Raw genomic sequence first — 16,360 nt, forward strand, 5'->3', positions numbered from 1 at the left:
TTGAACGGTGCTGCGGAATCTGTCAGCTTCCTGAATGCAGGCAGCTGACAAGTGCCTGAGAGCAACACCTGTACATATGCAAACAGAAAAAGCAGAAGCATATATGTTCTCCATGTGGCTCCAGTTTGGAGCTTTAGGTCTATTAATCATGCTCAGAGCTTTGAAGGCTTTTCCAGCTAGTTCATTGCCTGACCCAGAGGAGTAATGGTTCAGTGCTCGGCACTGAAAAGACAGAGCTTGTGCATTTTATTCCTAGCTCTGCAATCAATTCACAGCACAGTGAGCTAATCTCTTAGGATTAGGCCCAAAGAGTTGAAGACTATAAAACTGAATGAGAGACATTCCTCTTTCCAGGGTTTGGCTACTAGACTGCAATTCAGAGCCTGGGGACAGGTGTCTCGTCCCTTCACATTGCATCCTGTGGGGAGCAACTGTTAAGTCGATTCATCTCTATAGTGAGTAAAACACTGGAGAAAAGGGCACATACTAACTAACTCTTGCCTCTCCTCCAGATGTGGATTCTTATCCAAACTATATTCACTCCCTGCTAAATGCTGAGTTAAGAACTGGCTGGAGGGCCGGGCCCAGAGAGTGGTGGTGAACGGAGCTGCATCCAGTTGGCAGCCGGTCACTGGTGGTGTCCCCCGGGGATCAGTGTCGGGCCCAGTCCTGTTTAATATCTTTATTGATGATCTGGATGAGTGGATTGAGTCCACCATTAGCAAATTTGCCGATGACACCAGGCTGGGGGGGCGCGCTGATCTGCTGGAAGGTGGGAGGGCTCTGCAGAGGGGTGGGAGGCATGTCCAAGGCACAGGGTATGTGCTGGGGCAGAGGAGCCCAGGGGAGCACGCGCCAACATAGGTAACCTTATTGGTTAAAGAAGTCACATGGTGTTAAAGGATAAAACCGCGCTGATTTTGAAATAAACCCTCTTTGTCTCACCACCTCACAAGGAGCGTGCTCATTCTTTACCATGGAAGGTACCCGCCACGCTACACAGAGGGACCTGGACAGACTGGAGAGTTGGGCTGATTCCAACGGGATGAGGTTCAACAAGGCCAAGTGCTGGGTCCTACACTTTGGCCACAACAATCCCATGCAGCGCTACAGGCTGGGGACAGAGTGGCTGGAGAGCAGCCAGGTAGAAAGGGAGATGGGAGTTTGGATTGACAGGAAGATGAACATGAGCCAGCAGTGTGCCCAGGTGGTCAAAAAGGCATTCTGGTCTGTCTCAGGAACAGTGTGGCCAACATTCTTCCCCTGTACTCAGCACTGTGTGAGGCCACACCTGGAGTACTGTGTCCAGTTCTGGGCCCCTCAGTTCAGGAAGGATATTGAGGTGCTGAAGTAGGTCCAGAGAAGAGCAACGAGGCTGGTGAAAGGACTCAAGCACAAGTCCTATGAGGAGAGGCTGAGGGAGCTGGAATTGTTCAGCCTGGAGAAGAGGAGGCTGAGGGGACACCTCATCACTCTCTACAGCTCTCTGACAGGAGGTTGTAGCCAGGTGGGGATTGGTCTCTTCTCCCAGGCAACCAACAGTAGGACAAAAGGGCATGGTCTCAAGTTGTGCCAGAGGAGGTTTAGGTTGAATATTAGGAAGAAATTTTTTACGGAGAGGGTAATCAGACGTTGGAATGGGCTGCCCAGAGAAGTGATGGATTCACCATCCCTGTAAGTTTTTAAGATGAGACTGGCTGCGGCACTCAGTGCCATGGTCTGGTAACCATGGCGGTGTTGGATCAAGGGTTGGACTTGGTGATCTCGGAGGTCTTTTCCAAGCAGGTTGATTCATGATTCTGTGATTCTATGACTCTAGTCTTCTTTCACCATATCAATACTTCTTCTGATTTTCTAATGGGAAGTTATGATTTACCAATGGAAAGTCTCTTATACAGTTTTGGTGACCTTCCTTTATATGCTGAGTACTGATGTGGGAGAGGGAGTCCCAGTCTCACAGCTTCATAGAGTGATTCAAAGTCACCTCCAAGAATATAGTTCACCTGTTTGGGGATTGGGGGAGGAGGAAGGATTTCATTCCTTCTGCTGAAGCTGTTCTTTCTTGCAGGAAAAAATCCAAAGAAGTCATGGTATCGTTGTATTTGGAGATACTGCAACCTCAACTGGACAATGCCCTGAGCAACCTGAACTAACTCGGAAATTGACACTGCTTTGAGCAGAGGATGAACTAAATGAAATCCCAATGTCCCTTCCAGACTTGTGTAAGTCCATGATTCTAGAATTACATGTAAAATACTCTCGAGAAAGAAACATGTGAGAGTTTCCTTGCATCCTAAAAGTTAGGGCTCTCCCTGTGGAAGACTTCCATGTCTCCTAAGAACTGTTCATATGTTTTCCCCCATGTCCACACTTTACGGATTTACCTCTTTTCCTTCTTTTCCCAATTGCTAGGCAGCAGATCCACATATCTACCTGAGAAACAGGATACTGCAGCTAAATCCGTATGAAATCTGAAGTCAACTTTCAGGGAAGGTGTCTTGTCAGATGCTTCAGGGCAGGTAGGTAAGGTGGTGTGTAGTCTGTGAATCTGATCATTCCTGCACAGAATGAAACACAGAAATACAACAAAGGTATCTGAGTGGTGAAAGCCAAGAATGAAGCAGCCTTGAGTGGGAGAGGTTTAGATTTAAGCACCTAAGTTTTACCTACTCCCCTCTGTCTGTGCTTATAGTTTTCTCAGGGACAGCCTCAAAAACAGCTTTCAAATATCACTAGTTATGCTAATAAACAATTTTCCTGAATTTCATCTGAACTTAGCAGACACATCTGATTTATTTCAACACTAACAGGATCATGACTGAAATAAAATCATACACAGATGAGTGTCTCAATTGCTACTGTTATTAATCCTGCTGTTTAGGTTCATGTTTAACAGGAGGCATATGCAAGGCTCATTTGATAACAAAACAGTGAAGAAGCTTCTAATCTGTCACTGTCACAGACATCTGTGAGGAGCCACCTGCAGCGCTTTTCAGTGCAGACAGCAACTGAAGAGTGTGAAAAGCCACTGTGACAAGCAGAGAGACCAAGATACTGATTGTGCAATGTGCTCTCCTTGTCAAAGTGGAATGAACCTGTTTCAGAGAATCCAATTTCTTCACATCACACAGGCACATAGTGGGAACCACAAGATGCCACAATGTATTGGAGGTGTGTGGCAGTGAATGATCTCTGTTGTGGAATAAATATCCCTCCTGCCCTTGACAGGTCAGTGCTGAGCAGCAGAGTGATGCTTTCCTGTCCTCTGTGGAGCATGGAGAGCTCACGCTGAGCCCTTTTCAGCCAATGTTTGCCTCAGATGCTTTCCAGGATGGAGAAGCACAGATCTTACCCAGCTTTTAAAGTGGACTCACCCGAACAGTGTATTCACTCTCCCAGATAATTCCTGGACAAAACACAAGCCAGGGACCATTTTCAGTAGGAAGTCAGCATGTTTTTCCAATAAACCAGTCTGCTCCTGGGGAATAAGAGAGCTTCAGATGTACACCTTTCCTCACAATTCTGCCTCAGCTCCAGAGAACTGTCTTGATCATGTTCTACTGGTTTATTGGTAGAAATAGGTCCCAACTATTTCACTCTGGGGGGGAAGTCAGTGGACAATTTACTAGGGATGCCTGTGGAACAATGTCCCAAGTATATCTCACAATTTGAGGTTGGCAAAGATTTCAGCAAAGACATAGAAAGACTTTTCTTGGCTTCACTCCATGTCAGCTGAACCATGTCCCTCTTAGCTGGCTCCCCTTAGAGCCATGACATCCATTTTCCCTATTTCTTGTGTGGGACAGGGGAACTCTAGACCCTGGTCATTTACTCTAGTTACTTGTTATTGACACAAGCCAGAACCACATCCTTTAGAGTAAGATATAGGAAATGGCTGGATATTTAGATGGAGCAATTTCCATCACTGGATGCCTCATTGTAAACTCAAGGACTACCGAAAAAAATCCTGATTTTCATTCCTAGGACTCTTGGAAAGTTGGGCAAGGTGAGAATGGGGAAACATTCCTCTCTCCCTCGAAAATTATAATTTTGGAGCTGTTATAACAATCAAGGATACCTCTAGTTCAATCTCACACCCAGTTTAATCATCCTTTTCTTTCAAAGCTGAACAGTTTCTGTTAAAGCTGAACAGCTTTCTAAGAGATGATGTTTCTTGAATATTGAAACAATAAATATTTAAAACGTTCCCACACATGACCCTGTATTGCATGAAGAAAATGTCAGCCTCATAACACCTCTAAACCAAATTTTTAATGGATGTCTGTTTTATTTTCTCTCTAACCCCCCAAGTCTATCTCAAAACTAAGCTTCCTCTCAAAACCAAATGAACATCTGGTACGGCTGAAAAGACTCTGTAACTTACATTATACATTAAATTTCTCTTTCCAAGGAAACAAATACTGATATTGCTGTTTCAGCCTCAAAATTATCGGTCATAAAACTATGATATTTGTACTTTTCTCACCAGAGTGCTAAAGTTCTTAGGATTACAGTACCATCTCCTACAGCAGTCTCCAGAAAGCTGGATTTTTCACCTATCTGCTGGATAAATCTCTTCCCCTCTCCAGTTCCTTTCCTGTCCTTCTCTTCAGGCCAGTGAGCATCTATTTTGACATGTTTGTCACAGTTGCACTACAAAGAGGGTATGTAATAGTGCTGTAATATGATCAATACCTTATTGTCACCGTCATGGCCTTTAGGGAGGAACCATATTTATCTGCTATTGCAGCATTTAATCAATTGTTTATAAAGCCATAATCTTCATTTAGTAGAGTAGTTTTGAGACCAGCTGACATTGATCATTCTGTGTAAACAATGTTTTGTTTTATCTGTATTTTATTTTTACTCAGTTGCTTTGGTTAGTCAAGTGCTAGAAGTTCACTGGTCTATGTCATTTCCTGAGGGATATTTCTGCAAAGTAAAATATCAGTTTCAGAGGGCAGTTTCACAAGCACAATACAGCAGAAAACACACAAAAATAGTCCATAAATAATCTTGTTAAAAACAAATAATGTTTTCAAGTTGAAGAAGATTGATTTTATTTGAAATAGGTATTAAAGCAAACAAGATAGCTCCAATATAATTTTGATGTATTAGAAGTGATGGTGAATATGTTCCCCTCTCTTTCTTCGGCTTTTAAGCTCAAGCAAACAGACTATGATTTATCTTCTGACCTCTTAGTTTTGACATGGAGTCCATGTTCCTCCTCATCTATCTTGGTGAAAAGGATTTATCTGCATTATAGAGGGTGCGTTTCAAATGGCTACAGCAATTGCAACAAATTTAGAAATAAAACCACAGTGTTGAAAAGCTTTTGGTTGTGCAGTGGGAAGGCTCTTGCAGCTGATGGAAGGGCAGATTTCAGTCTGGACTGGTAATTGTGTTGAGAACATGACCCCCAGCAGTCATCAGGGGAAAAAATAGTCAAACCATATATACTCAGGAACACTTGCATCAGTCAAAAGCATTTCTGAATACGCAGAGAAAGGACATTGAGGCCTTTGGATCATAAAGAAGGATCTTTACTTCACTCCAATGTTATGTAAAGCACTTTATTAAATATCAACCTTGCATGAAGAGGAGTCCTGTGCAGTGGTCATCAAAAAGCCACTGTAGCACCTGAGCAAAACCCATGGAATCAGGATTGTGTCCCTTAATGAATAATTTAATTTACCTGCCGCCTTTTTTTTTTCTTTTACTAAGGAACAAATGCTGCAACTGTCACTCGTGGGACTTCATCTGCAGCTTTCCTCTAGGAAAGGATGAAGCCCTTTTCATGATATCCAAGCTCAGGAATCCACTGTGGAAATGCAGCCGGTTTTAAGGAAGAAAGCTAAGCAATGTTAACCAGAGAACTGCTTAAACAAAGCATTGTCAAAGCACAGGCTAGAGGAGGGAGGAATCTTTATGAACAAGAATAAAACAACTATTCATGCTGCATGGGTTGTTGCTAGCCTGGGGAACATCATGGATCTAATTCTGGTCTTATTTTCTTCAAAGTCAGAAGTATCTGTACTGAAGTCAAAGCAACAATTATGTAAGGCTTGGTATAAAAGATTAGAAGTGTTCCCACCTGGTGAAGTCTCGGCAAATGGATCCAGGCCACTTTACCATGTTAAAAAGAGCTATTTTCTCCCCATTTTTTCTTTGAGCTTCAATGCTATAAATCCAAAAATAACTAAATCAAAATCAAAGTCATTCCCTGGCACTTTGTAATAGTAACCGGCTGAAGAGCATTAGCCACCTTTTACATCTTTCTTGGTTTGAATTTTCCTATATACATTAATAGATCTACATTTATAGGTAAAAGCAGCACACTTAAAACATAGGCCAGTGTTTGCACTGAGGGCATAGGACATGCCTGTGGGCTGATATTTGTGTCTGTAAAGGCAGGGAGCCTTCTCACCTCTTTTTGTTAATTCTGGAGGTTACAACTGTCTGATGAGGCACCAAATATGTGAATATGTACCTCACCTGCAAAAATTGTAAGATTTCTGTGGAAGTAAATATAATACTTCAAAACTTTTTGTGGGCTTGTGAATGTGAAATCCTTTAAACTTCCTTCAGACTTTCATTCCATGTGAAGATTTCAGAGATTCATTCTCCTCATAGTCATACATAGACAATGTCTCTCTTTTTGCTCACAAATATTGATTCTGGCCTTCCTTTTTCAGTAAATGTATATGCAAACATAATCCAGGGGAAGGCAAAGTCATAAATGAATGCATGTCTTTTAAGGAGATTTCAGAGAGAGATGAGTCTTAGGACACCCTCTAAAGAGTTGGTTTGACAAACAGCCTTTGGAGCCGGCCCAGTCCATGTCCCCCACACCCAAATACTGCCACATGGTCCTACTGCTTTCTCTCTCTTTGGCTGCCCAGGCTTGTCCCTGCAAAGGGGTAGCCCTTTCCCTCATTAGGGTTGATCTTCCCTTCTTAGTGATGGGGTCTTCTAGCCCAAATGAGTAACCCATTGCCTCATCAGCTGTTGGGGCTACAGGTGTGGCTTCTCTGCTCTGCCTTTCAGAGGAGGAACAGCAGGACTGCTCTCCAGCACTGTTCCCATATCAGGTATTTCAGAGCATCCTACTCAGCAGGGTTTTCTGTCCACATAACAGACTGTTGACACATGCCTTGAAGGGTTAGTGTTCCTGGAGACTGCACAATCCTACAGATAACCTTCTCCTTAATTATAACAGTCCTTAGCAATGGCTGTCAGCTTAACAAGAGACAGAGGTGAGCCTATATCCTTTCCCCCTCCTTTCACATCAAGTCTGGACCTGATCCATATCTCAGTTTTAGAAACAGATGTATCTGATCTGACCAAAGAAATTGCTGAGCCTCTTTCCTCTTTTTAAGGAATGATTGGTGACTCTTTCTGTTAAGAAGTAAGACAAATATGGGCTACAAATACAATGGCTCTGATATTCTTCTGGAAAGACAAACATTCTACGTGAAGATTACAGAATAGGATAGTAACCTGCAGGATGTAACCACCTCTACCATACAAACTAAACACAAATAAAAGAAGGTCATCTAGACTAAATGGCATACGTAGGGGAAAAATGCAAGAAACAATGGATAATTATGAATAAGATCAGGAACAGTGCTGTTCTCCCAGAAAAGTAGGCTCTAGCAAAGCACAGAACAAGAATTTAGATCACTTGTTTGATTTCATGCAGAAGGTCTTGCAAGTGATGAGTTTCAATATCTGATCTTAAAGCTGGGATGATTGATAGCTCTGAAATTCTCTCCTAGCAAAACAAGGTTTTGTCACACAATTATCCAAGCCACGAAATTTCATTATTTCATTTTTGTTTTAACCCTGGAGGGCCTCCAATGGACTACCACCCACAAGCAGCTATGCACAAATACGACTGACAATCACCCAGAGTTACAGCACTAGTAACTCTGACCTTCAAAGAGGTCATGCTCCGATTTTCAGCCTTGCTGTGCAGCACTGAGTGGTAGTTACTGTGTAATGTTCTTTCTTTCTTTGCCATTACACAGGTCTGACAAACTTTGCAGCAACCTCTCACTCTTACTGGGAACACAGGGGTTAAATTTCCTCTTCCTTGGAATAAGTTTGGCAGACATATGCTGATTCTGTTTTCAATTGTGCCATTTCTCTCCCAGTGCATGCACAGTCACAGCTGTGAACAAGTTGCAGGCTTAAATTTTTAATGCTGAAGGCTATTCCTGGCTACCTCCTCAACATTATCACCTCCACTGAAACCTGCAGTGTACCCATGGAGACATCCTGGGTTCCACTTAATTGGAACAATATTTACATTTTTCTTTCTGTTTTGTTTGTATCATCGAGTTCTTAAATAGAGTCTTGCTGAGGTATGGAAACAAATTTTCTTTGCCTATCCACTTTGGAAAAAATATTCAAACTGCATTATCCGCAAACTGTTGCAGGAGAAAAATGAAGAAAAGAGTTCTTAGATCAGAATGGAAGGCATTCAGTTAATAAGGAGGAAAAATAATGCTGTGTATTAATGGCTGGATGGAAAATGGTTGCTGTGATTTATTTAATGGGATGAGTTTAGGTCAGGGTATTGTTTTCTAGGGTAATGTGTAAATACAGAGAAAGAAACAGCATCTGCTCTGAAGACCTCAATAGAAAAGAGACTCAAAAAATAAAGGCAGTGAAATCATCCTGATCTTACAGGAGCGAGGCAGAGAGAGGATAAGGTCACATAGAAAGTGCTGAAAAATATGGGAACTGATAGTGTCTTTTGTCAATTTAAGTCCTGTGCTCTAAACTGATCAGCATCTATGAGTTTTTCAAAATTTCTTTGCATCTGTGTCTTACACAATTTGGAAACAAGCTCAAATCTGTGAGAGCTTTAGGTGAAGAAGACATCTTTAAGAAAAAGAAGCATCACAATCCTCTCTGTAAGCATCTCTGCAAATTAAAATATTTCTTTCCTTTTTTTTTTTTTTTTAATGTACCTTGGTTACTGGTAAATTAATCAACTTCTTCAGGGAGATACAGTGTGCTTCCTTCAGCTTGGAACAGAACCACTCCAGAATGGGCACCAGAGAAATACAGTGTTGAATGGAAGAAGTAAAACACTTTATTCTTATGCTACATTAGGAGCTCCTATTGTAGAAGAATCCAGCTCTTGTTTTAGCCTTAGGTAGTGTCACCTCCACAGTCTCATAATAATTAAGAAAAACCTAGTTTGATGACACTATTAAAAATATTTGTATCATATTGTCCACTTAAAATGAGTTAGAATTTCACTGTGAAATCCCCTGGCCATTCTCCCTCAACCAGAGAACACGCTAATGAGACCTTGCCTTACTATATTGTAATTTGAAAGTTAGAGTGACAAAGAAATGCAGTTTTCCCAAATAAAATTGATTTTGGTTTCAAGACACCCCACATACCCCACATAGCCCACAATGTTAACAGTCTGAAGAAGAGTAGAAAACCCAGTGTTCATTACCTCCTATTTTAGGAATAATAAAGTTATAAGTTATGAATCTAAATCCACCGAAGAATCAGTCAGGCCAGAATATAACCACTCCTAACATCCTTTTCATGGCCAGTACTACCCTCTAGCAGGCATAGCATGGGTCAGTACCCCCAAACTGATGGATCCCAAATCAGCACAGCAGCTACCCAATGCTATCAAATGCAGAGAGATATATAAAGTTGTTCCTGCTGCTAAATAGAGATGAAGCCTCCCCACACCCAGGACTTGCCATCACACAAAGACACATGATGAGAAACTTATGAGAGAAAGGTCTGGCTCTAAATTATTGATAGTTGAACAGAAGTCCATATTAACATGGATAATGTTCTCTCACTAAAAAGATGAATGAACCAGGGTGGATGTGGCAACAAATGCCCTGTCAGCTCCTGGAATATATATCTGATGGTTCAGGGGTGAGTTCTTGCCCTGGATATTGTGCAAATCCACTCTGCCTCTCTTGACTCACTGATGCTGATTCATCTCCAGCCCTGAAATCTCCGTCCTGTGGCTCTTGGTTCACCAGCGAGACATTGCTGAGAGTGGATCCGCAGTCAGCAGGTAAAGTAGTTTTCTCTGAACTGCAGTATCCAAGAGCTACTGTCCATTATTCCTGGGAGGAATGGAAAGCATGCTTCTGACTCCTACCCTGTCCTAGGCATAAATTCTTCTGTCATATGTTCTTTCTCTCTGTCACTAAATAATTCCCGGGGTCTCTTGTGTCCGGATTTGCTAAGGGCTGTGTGGAACGAGCAAACAGGATGCATCAGCACCTTCACAATAACCTGTGAGAAAAGATGCCTGGACAGTTAGTCATGAAGCAGAAGCTGCATTTTGTGCTTTGGAGCATTTTTGAAAATTTTGGACTAGCTCTCTGCCCCCTTTGCTGGACCTGATATTACACTCAGCCTCAGGGAATTTAGATAGTCCTGATGAAACCAATAAGAGATTTTATTGGGTTTTTGTGGCAGTAAATCTGCAGTATATGAGAAAACTGTTGTTTAAACATGTTTCAAAGTGGCTTTTTGTAGTCTCTTTGCTAGCTCATGCTTTCTTCTTCCCAAGACCCCCCACAACAAGTGTTATCCCATGCAGGAATGTCCTGAGAAGATATCCTGCGGTGTTTTCATTGGCACCTTTTAACCCCCTCCTATTGGTTGTTAACCCCTTCCTGTGATTGGGTGTTCCTGTAAACCCCTTGAGACTTGTAATTGGTTACTCTGTGAATCCTCCTAATCCTATAAATGTAACCCCCCCCAACAATAAATCCTCTCTTGCCTCCTCTCCACGCAGGTGTGCTGTCTCTCTGGCTGCCATGGGACTACGTGGGTGGGGGGAGGGGAGAGCACCTCTCCCCTCCAGGCTCAGGACCTGAAGAAACCCCTGGTGCTGGAGTCCCCCCTCCCTATCCACATTCAGCCGTCAGCAATGGTTCCTCAGATGGAAATGGAACTAGAACTGGTGCGCCCCACACCATGTGGAGAAAGGGATCCAGAGTTTTTGAATTTGAGAATGGTCATTAGCAACAGGGAAGTGATGGAGAATATTGTCCCATTTCATGTTTTGTCTCTGTCTGCCATAACACTGGAGTAGTGAAACAAGGCTCTGATTCAGCTGTCATTGATTTCATTGAGATTTATCTTATAATTTGAAAATATTCTGTTTCTCAGTTAAATCTTCTCATTGAAAGGTCATTGATAAAGATCAACTTACTGACTCTCTGTACTCAGAGACTATGTTAAAGAAGAACAAATGGAGAAATTCAGGTTAATGAGAGGATCCCTCTGGTAAAATTAATTCCATTTTGGGACCTCAATACAGAAGAGAGTCCGAAAAACATAGGAGAGTCTAGCGGAGAGAAGCCAGGTTGGTTAAGGTGACACAATACCTGATGTAGCAGGATTATATCTTGCAGAAAAGGCTAAGGAGGGACCTAATGTCCTTTGTCTTTTGGATGGCTGTAAGCAGACAGAGACAGAACTTCTCAGAGGTGAACCAAAATATAACTGGATAACTAGCACAGGTTTTAGGACAGGAACCATAAACATTGGATCAGGGGCACAGAGAGGTTGCAGCATCTCCAGCCTTGGCGTAACTTGAAACTCAGTGGACAAAGCACTCGGAAACCTTTTGTAACAGTTGAAGTTGCCCTGGATTTGAGCAGGAGCAGGTAGACGACCTAAAGAATTCCTTTCCAACATTTTCTTTGGTGATTCTATATTCAACATGTATCTTCCCACTGTTTCTCTTCCAAGTTTCAATAGAACTGCCTGAGTTATTTGTTAATTCTGAGGAAGATGCTCTGTCGTGTCTAGAATTTGATGGGACTCTAAGGCACTGTTTGTCACAGTGGTTTTCATATAAATGCATTTATGCAGCATATACAGGAATCATCTCATATTGGCATCATGTTGAACCTGTTTGTGGTTTTGGTCTTTTAAAATGGTTTCAACTGGAGCTGAACTCAGAGAAACAAACATACAAAGGCATTTTAAATAGAATTTAAGAAGAGTTTTGCTGAAATACTTTGTGACTTCTTCTCACTTTTCTCTGCATATATCAGCCTGCAGTCCTGTTATCTCATCCATCGCCTACTTTCTTGTCAGACTTCTTTAAGGGCTCTGCTAAGCCTTGAAGTCTCCTCCCCCTTCAAGGGAGAACACAAAGCCTCTGCTAAGAGATTTGGGAGACAGAACATCTGCAGCAGAATGTCACCTCAACAACTATTGCCTCACAAATAATAATGTCAGAAGCATTATGGAACTTAGAGGAAGAAAGCTGCAATGCACATCTTGAAAAAAATAGATTAAGTGGTTTTCAGCAACATTTTGGGAAATATGTCCTCACCCGTGAAATTGTCCTCTTTTGCCTCCATTCAAGTTAAATATATTGCAGTGAACCCTGCTTAATTGCAGTGACAGGTCATTCCACCCTCCATGGAACCAATTGAACCTAATGATAGTGAACAGTAAGTGACCATTGCTTAATTAGGCCAAAATTTACATAAATTGCAGATAATGGGGGGAAATGTCAGTAGTTAATAAAAAGAAAAAAAATTATTGTTCCTAAAAGACAAAATGACATGCAACTTTGCCTTATTTGGGAATTTCGTAAAAGCTTTAAACTCAGAGGAGCTTATCCTGACCCAGGATAACAAGATGTTTGAGCAAACCTGGTCTGGGTTTCACATCACAGCCAAGCAACAGCACTACTCATAACTGCACATGGTGAGATGTGCTAGCAGGTGAAGCATAGAAATTAAAAGAACTTCATGTGGGAATTTCTGGGTTTATTTCAACACAGAACATATTGGGAAGGTGCAAACATGATCAAAACTAAGAGGAAAAAGGAAAACGATCACAGAATCCCAGAATGGGTAAGGTTGGAAAGGACCGCAGTGGGTCATCTGGTCCCACCTCCCTGCTCAAGCAAGGTCATCCTAGAGAACATGGCACAGGACCGTGTCCAGAAAGTTCTTGAATATCTCCACCAAGGGAAACTCCACAACCTCTCTGGGCAACCTGTTTCAGTACGCAGTCATCTGCACAGGAAAGAAGTTCTTCCTCATATTCAGGTGGAATTTCCTGTGCATCAGTTTTGGCCCAATTGCCTCTTGTCCCATTGCTGGGTACCACTGAACAGAGCCCAGTCTATCCTCTGACACCCTCCCTTCAGAGATTTGTATACATTGATTAGGTCCCCTCTCAGTTGTCTTTTCTCAAGGCTGAACAAACCCAGCTCCCTCAGCCTTTTGTCATAAGAGACTCTTAGTCATCTTTGTAGCTCTCTGCTGGACCTGCTCCAGGAGCTCCATATCTCTTTTGTACTGGGGAACCCAGAACTAGACACAATAAAATCCTCAGTCTGGATCTTCTAGTTGAAGTTTAGCCTAGTTGGATTTTCCCTGCAGGTTTCAGTTGTCACATCAGTGAAGCTTACACCTGCAAAAGCATTCACTTAGTTTGCACCACTTACAGATAGACTGAGTATCCAGAGCTGTGGAAACAACTTAAACATGGGAAGCAGTTTCTCTGGTCCTTTGAAAGAAAAATGTGGGTAACTGGAAGAGAGATATTCTTCTTAAGTTACAAACCATTTGCAACATGGTAGGAGCAAGCACACAGTCAGTTAATCTGTCTTTGCAGGCAAAAGATTCAACTGCAGTGATACAGCACTGTGTGTCTCTCTGGACATACTCAGAGGGTGAGAGTGGAACCATGCTATTTGCAAAGCCAGAGAGTTGTGCAGGAAAACTGTCTCAATAATGACAAACAACTGTTACTTTGTTTCTGTTGGGTTTGTCTCTGAGCTCAAGAATCTTATCTGATCATTGGATCTGAGAAGACATGAATTATAACCCCAGTTGTATTGTAATCTCTCTGTGGTCTTAGTTGCTCAGTTCTTGATAACCCATTTTCCTCATCTGTAGCATTTTCTCTACTGCAAGGTTTGGTGCATAAAGTATATCCATATTTTGTAAATGCAGTTACCAAACTTTTCCACTGAGAAAAATGGCAACAGCCAGATTCTGATTTTTTTTCATGTCCTCACTATTCAGCAAAGAACTTCAATGTTGATCTCATTCATGCTGAAGAACTGTTTGCAGAATAAATCATCTCAAAAAATCATCTCAAAAAAATAATATGTGCAGATAATTCATTGTGCAAAGTATCTTCAGTAAAAGGGTGATCCTACTGCTTGAAATCCATGAAGTCTCACTGAGGGTAAGGTAGATTTCAGCTGAGTAAATACTCCACAGCCCAGCCTACAGCTGACTCCACAGCTACCCTCAGACTGTCCCATTTTAAGTATAGTTTAGCATAAAAAAGTGTCACTAAAATTAACAACTGATCATATGATGAAGTCTTGTATATTAAAAGTCAAGGTGTCACAGACAATGTTGTACACATTATCAACCATGATGAAAGAATTTGGAGATTATTTTTCTAGATATAGTGGAGCAAGATAGCATTTAATTTCTCTGAGCTATTGTACTGTGTCAAATTTCAGAGTCTGGTACATGGACAAATACAGGTGTGCTTATTTCTATTCTCAGTGTATACACTCAGTGTAGTCACAATACATGACTATTTATGAGCCCTGTAGGCAAGGTTACCTTTATTAATAGAACCAGTTAGAATAGAGTTAACCTAATAAAGATCTCTTACTATTAAACAACAAAAATATTTATTACTAAGAATTAACTAACCTTGCAGTCAGGCAGGCTATGTGTTTTAAGGAGAAGTTAATAGGATTCCAAGCAGCACTTCACATTGACAAAGCTACCAAACTTTCTTAAATATATGAAAAAAAAAAAAGTGAAAAGGGTGTATTGGATTGTCCACAAAGCCAACAATGGTTGCAAACCTGTTAGTGGCAAAAGTAGCATATTGAAGATATTTAGCTTTACTGAGAGCCATAATACATTACAATTTTCACTGAATGTTCAGCCCAGTTATCCTGCTGCCAGCAATCTTTAAAGTTATTTATATATTACCCATATTGCTTTATTATTTTTCCTTTAAGAAGAACAGTTTAATGCTTGAGTGCTTTTCAATTTTGCCATTCAGACCACAGATTAAGTTTATAATGACTAGCTTAATTTTTACAGGCTGTAGCGTGTATTTGGTCTGAAAGATACCCCTGGTGATATGAGGCTTTAGATGACTTTGGTGTTTCAATAAAAGTTAGATGCAGTCCAATGCCTTCTTACAGTCCTATTATGGCTGATTATATGACTGCATGTTCTTTTTGGCCACTGCAGTATGTAATTTACAGCCTATTTCTTTCTCGATGTTTGAAAAGGCAGAGATCTCTGAACTACAGGGTTAGGAACAATTTTGCCTTCTATTTCTTCTTTAACAGACAGATAACAAGCGGATGGGGAGTCTGCATTGAACATCTTACAGATGTGTAGTATTATGGGAAAAGAACACCCAAATTGAAAAAAAAAGGCACAGATACACTTGAAAGCCTATTAATTGAGACTGCTATTCAGGGTCTGGAATTGAATGCATTTCAAATGGCCATGCAGAGACAGGGGACCCATGGAACAAACCCCTTCATCTCCCTTCTAGACCATCTGGACTCTAGTCTTGAATAGGATTTATTTTATGTAACTCTGGGAGATTTTAGCTCCACTGAAGTATTGCTATCCCTATTAGCTGCATTGCTCATGGTTCTCCTCTGAATATACTGAGAAGATGACAGAACCACAGGATCACAGAACAGTTTGCATTGGAGGGGACCTTAAACATCATATAGTTGCAACTCCCTTGCCATGGGTAGGGACATCTTCCACTAGACCAGGTTGCCCCATCCAACCTGGCCTTGAACACTTCCAGGATTGGGGTATCCACAGTTTCTCTGGGAAACTTGCTCCAGTGCCTCACCACCCTCACAGTAAAAATGTTTTTCCCAATATCTCATTGAAACTCACTCTCTTTTACTTTAAAGCCATTACCCCTTGTCCTATCACTCCATGCCTCTGTAAAAAGTCCCTCTCTGGGTCTCTTGTAGCCCCCTTCAGGTACTGGAAGGTGCTATAAAGTCTCTCCAGAGCCTTCTCTTCTCTAGGTACAACAATCACGTTGTCTCCATGGCAACATCCTGTCTCCATGGCAGAGGCGCTCCAGCCCTCTGATCATCTTTGAGGTTTCATATGGACTCTCTCCAACAGGTCAACGTCCTTCTTCTGCTGGGGGCCCCAGAGCTGGATGCAGTTCTCCATGTGGGGTCTCACCACAGTGGACCAGAGGGGCAGAATCCCCTCCCTCGACCTGCTGCCCACACTGCTTTGGATGTAGTTCGTTTTTTTTCTGGACTGCCAGTGCACGTTGCTGGGACATGTTGAGC

General features: G+C 41.8%; 2 long non-coding RNA genes across 2 annotated transcripts; one reads left to right on the forward strand and one right to left on the reverse strand.

Moving 5' to 3' along the window:
- Nucleotides 1–351: 351 nt before the first annotated feature.
- Nucleotides 352–2,509, forward strand: LOC116791156. Its single transcript, XR_004358621.1, has 3 exons — nucleotides 352–455; nucleotides 2,069–2,222; nucleotides 2,413–2,509. It is a non-coding gene; the product is annotated as an uncharacterized LOC116791156 (long non-coding RNA).
- Nucleotides 2,406–15,987, reverse strand: LOC116791152. The gene is made up of 3 exons (XR_004358620.1): nucleotides 15,945–15,987; nucleotides 12,353–12,457; nucleotides 2,406–2,558 (listed from the first exon to the last, which is right to left on the reverse strand). It is a non-coding gene; the product is annotated as an uncharacterized LOC116791152 (long non-coding RNA).
- Nucleotides 15,988–16,360: the final 373 nt, after the last annotated feature.

The sequence above is a fragment of the Chiroxiphia lanceolata genome, chromosome 1 (assembly GCF_009829145.1).
Source record: "Chiroxiphia lanceolata isolate bChiLan1 chromosome 1, bChiLan1.pri, whole genome shotgun sequence".
In the NCBI taxonomy this organism is placed as follows: Eukaryota; Metazoa; Chordata; class Aves; order Passeriformes; family Pipridae; genus Chiroxiphia; species Chiroxiphia lanceolata.